This window comes from Mustela nigripes, chromosome 5, assembly GCF_022355385.1.
Source record: "Mustela nigripes isolate SB6536 chromosome 5, MUSNIG.SB6536, whole genome shotgun sequence".
Classification (NCBI taxonomy): Eukaryota; Metazoa; Chordata; class Mammalia; order Carnivora; family Mustelidae; genus Mustela; species Mustela nigripes.
Window position 1 is genome coordinate 71935648 of NC_081561.1, and position 10024 is coordinate 71945671.

The following is a 10024-nucleotide window of genomic DNA, read 5'->3' on the forward strand; positions in this document are numbered from 1 at the left end:
TCTCTAGAGGGCTCACAGGGCCACAGGCTTAAGTAGTTACCAAACAAAGTAGCATTTATGAAATCCATGGGGATTCAAAGATCAGAGATATTCTGCCCAATTTAAGGGGGTGAGATGATAATAGAAAAGGGTTTCTTAGAAGAGTGCCTAAGGAATATAGAGGAATTCAAGTAGTGAAGATAGTACAAGAGGAGTAAAGAGGCAGGAAACTCAGGAAGAAGAGGTAAGGGCTGAGAATTTAATGGTAAGCTAGGGATAAAGAACAGGATTAGAAACTTGTACTTTGATTTCTCAAGCAAGACATGAGCCAATTAAACGAGGAGCAGCCTTGCTTTGTCATGGTAGAACTGCTCATTAACAATTAAAAAGGAAAATCCCTTTCACATGACTGGATACAGCTCCTTAACTCAGTTCAATGAAGCATTCAAGGTCAATATAACTTAATGGCCTTACTTAGAACTGATTTTATCGCTTTATATATTTTTGAAACTGAATACTTTTTTTTTCTATATATTCAATAATTTAAAATGTAACCTAACTGAGCAAGCAATATCCCAATGGGTCATTACTGCTTCATTCATGAAATGCACATGTTATGTCTCTACTCTACTAAACAACTTGTTTATTCAGAGGTAAATTTCTTGGCTTTTTCTAGACCCAAATCCCAATTTTCTCATCAGCATTTTCATTTTTCTATCATCATTTGTCATTAACTAGGAATCAAAACTACTCTGTAGTATTTATTAATACTTCATATTATTTCATATAGTATTTCATATGTGTGACTCCTCTGCTCTTAAATATATCTGGAGGATGAGTGACTTTCATCACTTTTAAAAGGAACCCATAAATTAATATGGGGCTGCTGCAATAATTTCCATATTTTTAATTTAATTTTTACTATAGTTTCATAGAGTCATATTACTTATCTGATTATTAATGAAAAAACTGATGATCATTAAAGTAAAGTAATTTGCCCACAAGCTAGTTGCCCACAGGTATGGCTGCTATTCAAGTGCCAGCCTATTAAATTCCAAACCACATATTCTTTCAATTATATTACAGTGTCTTTCAAAGAAAAGACAGACTTGTGAAATGAGACACTAATTCTGTTTCATATACATATATATATGAGATATATGTGTATATATATATATATATATATATATATATATATACACACAAACACACACACACATATATATATAAATTATTTCTGGGATTCATTTATTATTGGTGTTCTGTCTATTCATTTCAGGTCAGGCATAACATTAGATTTTACAATATCAAATGGCATTATCTATTTCATAAATCAAAAAAAGCAGTTCATGGATATTCCTTTATTATTATCTGCACCCTGAAATTGATGAAGCACCAACTATTTCATATCAACAGTGACATAAACTCAGCAGTGTTTGGAATTAGAACATCCAACATTCTTTCCCCAAATTGGAAATTTATTTTTCCCAAGAAATTTTTCACATAATTTAAAAACCATGTTTTGTTTAAAAGATAATAGTGCAGTTTAACCCAAATAGTGCTGACTCACACTCAGACTCATAAAAAAAATTCTTTAGTAAGGGTTATGGTGAATAAACATATTTGGAAGACCAAATAATTTTTCTTATTTTTTTCATAAATACAATAATTAATGGAGTATAAATTAATTCAATCCTTGGAGCATTTAGGGTTCATTTAAAACCAAGGAACTATAGGCCGCACACATGTATAGCAAAAACACAGAAGGAAGAAAGAAAGGGAAAACGGGAATATGGAATGAAAGAATGGAGAAAGGAAGGAAAAGAGAGAAGTGGAAGAAAGAAGCAGGGAAAGGAAGGAAGAAAAGAGAGAAACTGGGGAGGAAATATTTATCTGATATTGTCATATTTCTTTTCAGTGTTAAATAGTCTCTTCATGTATATTACCTGACATTTCCTCACAACTCTGCATCTGATACCATGAGTCTACTGTAGAGCTAAATAAAGAGATTCAGATTGTGACTTAAAGTAATTCAAAATGAGGATAGCTACCTAAAATGTTTCTAAAACAACTTAGGGTATAAATTGTAGTGCAGCTGTGAGTTTCATCATATCTTCCTATGCAAAGTACAGGTACTTCCCTCTCCATCACTGGTTCTCATACTTTAGCCTGTACCAAACTAACCCGGAAGTCTTGGCAAAACACAGAATGCTGGGCCCCATCCCCAGAGTTTCCAATACAAGAGGTCTGAGTCAAGGCCCACGAATTTGTGTTTCTCACCTTCCCAGGTGATGCTAGTCTGGGACCACCTTTGACCATTATAGCCCATCCTCTGGAGGGTTGTTTTCTGAGCATGACACCTCTGTGTGGGACGTCTTTGTATCAGCCACTACTTCTCACATCATATGTGAGCTAGTATTACAAATTAGGAAGTTAAATCTGATTTTTTTCCTTCCCCATTTTTAATGTTTCCCACACGAGAGAGCTCCTAGGTGGCACAGGCAAGAACACGCACAATCCAAGAGCCAACATGCATGGCCGACCTCCAGTCCTCTGCTCTGGCAGTCCTTCCTGCCTTCATGGGCACCCAAAAGTGTCATATCAAGGACTCAATATCTCTTAACTCTCACACTGCCTGCAATTCTTCTGAGCAAGATTTATTCCTACATATTAAGGAGAATTTGCCAAACATTTCCTTTGTTCAACTGTAAAAAAAAAAATTATCCGATTTTTTTTTTCGGTAATTGCCAAAAAGCAATGAGTGACTTTTCTGTTTACTGAGCTGGGGAGCACATAAGGGTGGAAGGTGGTCTGGGTAACACTTGGTGGGGAGGACAGGGCAAGTCCAGTTCCCAGGGTAGATAAAAATAGGAAGAGTAGGATGGATAGACAGACAGAGTAATATGGCTATTAGTTCTGGAAGGTGTGGGAGAAGATAGCCCAGAAAGATGAGCTCTCTCTTCCACCTGCATCCTTAATGCACTAAGATCCCCAGGGTACAACAGTGGATGAAGTGTGTTGGCAGCAAGGTAGGGAGCAGAGGGGGCAGAGCTATTGCAGCAAGATAGCTGCGATGAACCAGACAGGGGATTTTTTTTTTTTTTTCATATTTTAGTTTGGATATTTGGATTAACTATCAACCAAAACCTTTTCTGGAAAGACCAAGGAAAGCTACAAAGACAGGTGAGACTAACTTGCCTCATTCTGCGTCCACACTGACGGAAGAGCGCTTCAAGTTCCTACTGCTCCCTGACCTCCTGACCAGTGATGGGGTGACTGCTGGGGTTTTCGGTGGGCCACGCCGATTTTTTTCAGAGCAAGAGAATATTCTCAAGAAAAGAGTTTAGCAGATGCTCTTAAGATATCTTTGGAAAAGTATCATCGATAGGAAATGAGAGTATTGACAATACTTTCGAGCCATTTGCATAAAAAAAGTGTAACACTTTCGGACTGCATGAATGTCGCTGGGTCTTGAGCTTGTTCAAGAAGTCCTGCAAGAAAGAAGCGCCAGTTTCGTCTTTCAAAAATCTCCTATACTATTTTCTTAATCCGTAAATTTTAAATAATAAAGACTCCAGTCCCTCCCAATCCAGACTAAAGCGAAGCAGCCGTGACTGGGAATCTCATTGTCGTTGATTTTTCTTCACTGTCATCTATTGTTCTCTGAGTATTTCTCCATAAGAAATATTTGAATGAACAACAGGAAACATCATGAATCTTGCACCTGCAAGAAATATTTCACATATTCCTTTTTGTACATTTTGTTATTTTCCTCTGAACTGATATTCTTTCCAGTTTATGCAGGAAATATCATTAAGCATTTCAGAACATAGACATTTTACCTTCAAAACTTTTGGCACTTCAGTCCTAATATTGTTGTTATGGGGCTATAAATCTAAAATGGGTGCAGCTTTGGTGGTATAGTGGTGAGCATAGCTGCCTTCTAAAATGGGATTAATTTCTCTTTCCAGTGCCTATCAGTTGCAATTTGGGAGAAGTTCCTTTATATTTCTGTCCTGGGGATCCAATCTCATAGCAAAGCAAAATTAGTTTTTCTTTTGAACAATGCTTCCAAGTCCCTTAGTTTGCACATCACAGAAAGGCAATATTATGTCATTGCATTTTTCTGAGGTGTTGAGACATATCCTCAAAGTACTTGAACCAAATGCCTTAAAGTCATCAATGTGAATTCTTCCTAATATGTTATTATTATAATTACATGTAATCAATGCTTTTTGGATTGTGAACCTTTGTTATAAATAATGCAGCACTTGATCATCGCAACAATTCTGTAGTTATCCTACTTTGTGGGTTTAAAATAAAACTGAGGTTCAAGAAGATGAATGGACTTGCCTTTAATCAGGTAATGAGGGGGTAATGGCAAAGGATTTTGGAGGCACTCCATACCCCAAGGTTGAACCTGTGCTTGCCTTCTAATAGAACATAACTCTAAGATGCTTACCTCAACAGTCGTCAGGACACAGAGGATGGGGGTTCACCTTGAGAAGTCCTGAACATGGTCTTGTTGCATAGCACCAATTTCTAGAATCTCCTCCTTTTGCTCCTCTCTTTCTCCCTTCCCCCTTCCTCCTCTCTTTTTCTCCACCTCACTATCATCATCTTCCTCCTTTTTCTAGACCAAGTCTAAATTGAGTAGCTTAACTCCTAGTTCAGAATAAATTCTTTAGGGCCCAGCAGCACAGGACATTATTGAGGGACGGATCCTCACACTCATCCAGTCCACTGTGTCACGTCAGCTCCTCCCTGATGGAGGACCAGGTATGAGAACTCTTTCTGAGCTATGTGGCTGATCCTGGACAGGGTGTTTGCAAGTTCCCACAGAAGAGACACAGAGTGTTTTATCAGTGACAGTCAAAAGAGCTCGTTCTCATTTCTCTAGGTACAGATACAGAGACCTAGATGCTGTTGTTAACTACTTTCATTCATAAAACTCTGTTCTCTAAATAAAAATGTTCAAATATTTAAGAACAAATCTAACCCCCAAAATAGATGTGTTACAGGCTGTCACAGCAACATTTCATATAATTAACTATACGATGGCCCAGAAAGATGAGTTCCCTCTTCCACCTGCCTCAGATCCTAGGGCTGCCACAGTCATTGGAGTGCATTGTTGGCAAGGTCGGGAACAGAGGGGAGAGATGGTACCACATCAAGACAGCTGCAATGAACCAGAAGGGCGACTTTTTTCATACTTTAGATTGACTATTTGGATTACCTATCAGCCAGAGCCACTTGTCTTTAAACAGAACATTTTGTCTCTTTCACATTTGATAAATAAAAGTCTTAGATTTAGAGTCGTTCTGACTTCACTATTCCCTTTACGTTTCACTTATGTGAAATCCAGGATAGGATGAATAAAATCCCTGGGTAGCCCCCTCCCAACAATCTCGTCCTATCTTTAAGCCTATATAATCATTTTACTGTTTAGGGAAGGTGATATGAACCTAATGAGGAGATTTTCTGCCTGCGTTTTCACTGCATGACTCTGAGCTAGAAACCCTTGTGCCGTTTGCATGACAAAGGGAAGAGCTAGCAGGTACTAAAATACCCCTGGAAAAAAACAGCTTAGGCAACTGGTAGGAAGGCAGTCTGCAGCGAAAAATCGAAAGATCAGCACCGCCACCAGCATGACCACCACCAGAACAGGAATTTCTTTCTAGGTAAGACCCTTGCCTTATGTCTGGAAAGTAAACCAAAAGCCATCCGAGGGTAGGACCAAGTCCTACCTCCTTTTAATCTCCTTTTTCTCTACAGCTTCTTGTCTAGGAAGAATGTGCACTATTTGTTACTTTACTGGCTTTTCTTGTTTTTCTCCAGCTGACAATATAACTCTCTTCCTGTGCACTATTTGTTACTTTACTGGCTTTTCTTGTTTTTCTCCAGCTGACAATTTAACTCTCTTCCTTGGAGGAAACATCCTCATGTGTTGTTTGAAAAAGAAAACGTCCCTCTACCTTCAGGGAGCTGTTTTATAATACACAGCTCTAAGGAGAGGCAGAGAAGAAATGAAAATGTAGGTCTCCCATATGTACTCTATATGAACCATATATGTATCTATGAAATTTACGTGGTTTAAAAATGGCACAACATAGTGCTAGGGTCAAGTTTATCCACTCAACACCACAGTGGAACCATACTGCCCATGATACAAATGCTCCTTCTTCCTCCAGATTATTCAGCGCTGAAAAATCATAAGAATTTGTATATAAACATAGATAATTAGAGCAGGTCGGCACATTTGTTCCGTATGGGTAAATACAACTACAAGTTATCAAGTGAGCCTCTACTCTGACCCAGACAGGTACTGAAGACAGGTTCTACTTTCAAGTTGTTCGTACTTTAGAAGAGCAGGTATACATCTATACAACTATCTCAGAATGTTAAGAGTTTCCACATCTATGAATATGAAGTCAATGGAGGAAATGGTTATGTAGGCCTTGGAAAATAAGGGAATATTTCAGAAAGAGGGTACATTTAGGTGAGACAAGTTTGAAAGAATAAACAAATTTAATAGGATAAAGAGAAAAGGAGTAACATTCTAGACAGAAGCAACAGAATGAGAGAAAAGCTCCTATCCAGTAAACATGATCCCACCTGAACAAGAAACAAATATCCTTCTAGGAACTTTTACTTGACAAAATTCTACAAAAAATAAAGAATGTATTTTGAAAGTATTTACTTACATACTGCCTTTCCCATTTAAAAACACCATGCTTTAACTTAGAAAAACTTGACACTTCTGTTCTCATGAAAACAATGTATTGTGCGGCGAGGCACTAGAATCCTAAAATAGGTTGCATTTTATTTTTAATTGATTTCTGAGCACCCACACAGTGTGCTGGCAGTATCTACTAAAAGAGTGAAAATTTATTTTGTATTAGCTTAGAAATGCCATAATATTTAAACTGTGCAACTAAATGTCTATGGTAAATATCAACTATCTCTGGAACATATTGTTTGCCTTTAATATACCAAATGTCAAAAATGAACCTCAAGAAAAAAAAAAAAGCAGTTTCCTCCTTGGACTATGAACCATTCTTGGTGCATTAACACATACCCAGCATGCATCACACTGCTAAAAGTTAAATCCTGTGATACCTGCAAATCAATACAATAACAAAAACCCAGTCTGTCTCTTTTTTTTTTTTTTTTTACTGATTTACAACTTCCCTTTTTATGCAGAATGTCTCACCCATAATTTTTGTGTTTTCCAGCCTATTACAGGAGTGTGATAGAGCAGAGGCTGCCGTGAAAGCCCCGGGATCGTTTCTGGTACTATAAAATAAAATGCAGCAGCAGCTTGTTCGCTTAAGGGTCTCAGCCAGATGGATCGTATTAACATCCATGCACCACAGCTCGCACTGGCGACCAGGGTGTTTCTGGACGCAGCTCAAAGGGGTTGCCTTTGATCTATGAAGCTATACATTCTAAGCCAGAAACTACTTATCCTAAAATCACCCCTAGTAGGCAAGATGAAACGGGGAACCACTGTGGAAGCTCCATTATAATTCAAGCCAGCACCTTTCCAGGTCAAGTCCACCACATCACCTCTACCTGAGAAATGCAGCTGAACTTTAGTCCACTCTAGACTATGTTGCCTAATGTAGAAAATAAAGGCATAACTCTTCCCTAACACTTCATATATTCTAAAATAAAGTGAGACATTTGGTATTTTTACTGTGTATTTTAATATCTCTTATATCTTGATGAAGGTATGTCATTTTTTAAAGAGGAAACAGAACATCTTTCTTAATTCAGGATATTGTTTTTATACATGCAAGGTTTTATTATTGTTGTCTTAGCTCCCCTAGATTTTAAAAATTAATCTAAATAATCCATGTTTTCTTTTTATTCAGAAAAAGTGTGATTGCATGCAGTTAAGAGAAACAAAGAAAGAGAGGAAGAAAGGGAGGAAGGAAGGAAGGAAGGAAGGGGAAAGAAAGAGGGGCGCCTGGGTGGCTCAGTGGGTTAAAGTCTCTGCCTACGTCTCAGGTCATGGTCTCAGGGTCCTGGGATCGAGCCCCAAATCGGGATCTCTGCTTAGCAAGGAGTCTGCTTCCTCTTCTCTCTCTCTCTCTGCCTACCTCTCTGCCTACTTGTGATCTCTGTCAAATAAATAAATAAAATCTTTAAAAAAAAGAGAGAGAGAGAGAGAGAGAAAGGGAAACAGAAAGAAGAAAGGGAAAAAGAGAAAGAAAGAAAGAAAGAAAGAAATCGCCTCTCATTCTATCACCCAGCTATCCTAGAATATTTATAACGGTATTGAATTCAGCAAAGGGCTATGTACGTACCATTGATTAAATTAAAAGATGTTCTGGGTTCCTGGCGATAGTTGAGAGAGCATGCAGCTCTTAATCTCAAAGTCATGAGTTTGAGCCCCATGTTGGATGTAGAGATTGCTTAAGTAAACAAACTTTTCAAAAAAGATGTTCATTTAATTACTTATTCATTCATTTATTCACAAATAAAACACAGTGTTTCACACTGAGTTTTAAAAAAAATAAGATTTAGAACCCTATCTGAATTAAGAGGAATCATGTAAATCATTAATTATAGCATATGTATTATAGCCTTATAACTGTATTTTTGAAGAATATTTAAAGAACAGTAGTGGCCCAGAGGATAATAATCACTCTGGGGTAGAGGGGTCAAATACAATTCAAGAAAGCAATGAAACTAAAAGCTAGACCTTGGAGAATGAATTGAGCTGTGTCAGGCAAATGTGGGTGGAAAGAAGAGGAAAAAACACTAACTCTGTGACTGGAATGGCTGGGTTCAAATCCTGACTCTAGCTTGACACATATTGAGTGGCCATCAGTTAAGTACTCAATACTCTGTGCCTCGGTTTTCTCATTTCTACAAAATGGAAATAACAGTATTTACTTCAAAGAGTTGCTTGGGGATTAAAATGACTGATCTGCATGTAGTGCTTAGAAAGCTATTTTTATAAAGATATAAGAAATGTATCTTGTTGTATTTTGTTGTGCTTCACTTCACTGCACTTTGTGGACATTGTGCTTCTTACGAATTCAAAGTTTGCATCAAGCAAACCCGCTGGCATCATTTTTCCAACACCATTGCTCATTTCATGTCTCTGTGTCACATTTAGGTAATTCTCACAATAGTTCAAGCAACACAAAATTATTATACATTCTTGCAATAGTTCAAACTTTTTCATTGTTATTACATTTGTTACAGTGATCTGTGATCGGTGATTATAACTCACTCACAGCTCAGATGATAGAATTCTTTAGCAATAACATGTTTTTTATTAAAGTATGTACTTTTTAAAAGACATAATGCTATTACAAACTTAATAGACTACAATATAGTATAACCGTAACTTTTATGTGCATGAGAAACCAACAAATTTATTGGACTAGCTTTCTTGTGGTACTCACGTTATTGAAGGGGTCTGGAAACAAACCTGCAATATATCTAAGGTATACCACTTCAGGATGTATTTGAGGACCTGCAAGTAGCTGGGTCCTTGAGTGCAGAGAAAGAGCAGGGGGAGATGCAGAAAATGTGACTATAAAGAGAGCGGAGGTAAAATCATGAGCAAGCTTAATTATATGCCATGATAAGACATTTGGACTTTGTGCTATAGGCAAAGAAGAGCCGATAAAATCTGTAAGGTGGAGGAGTGATGTAATATAATCTGCATATCAGCAAAAGAATTTCAGTAGCAATGGAGAATGAACCATTTGAAGGAAAGAAACCGGCAGTGGGGATAATAGTTCACAAACAAATTGCTCTAACAGTCGTATATGAACAGCACTTAGAAAGCCCTGACCCCATTTTCCAAGAATTTTTTAAAAATTTTATTCATCACCACTTCCTCATATCAGGGAGATCATATGATAGTTGTCTTTCTCTGCTTGACTTATTTCGCTAAGCATGATACGCTCTAGTTCCATCCATGTTGTTGCAAATGGCAAGATTTCATTTCTTTTGGTGGCTGCATAGTATTCCATTGTGTGATTCACAGACCTGTACCCCTGGGGATAAAAATATATGTTTA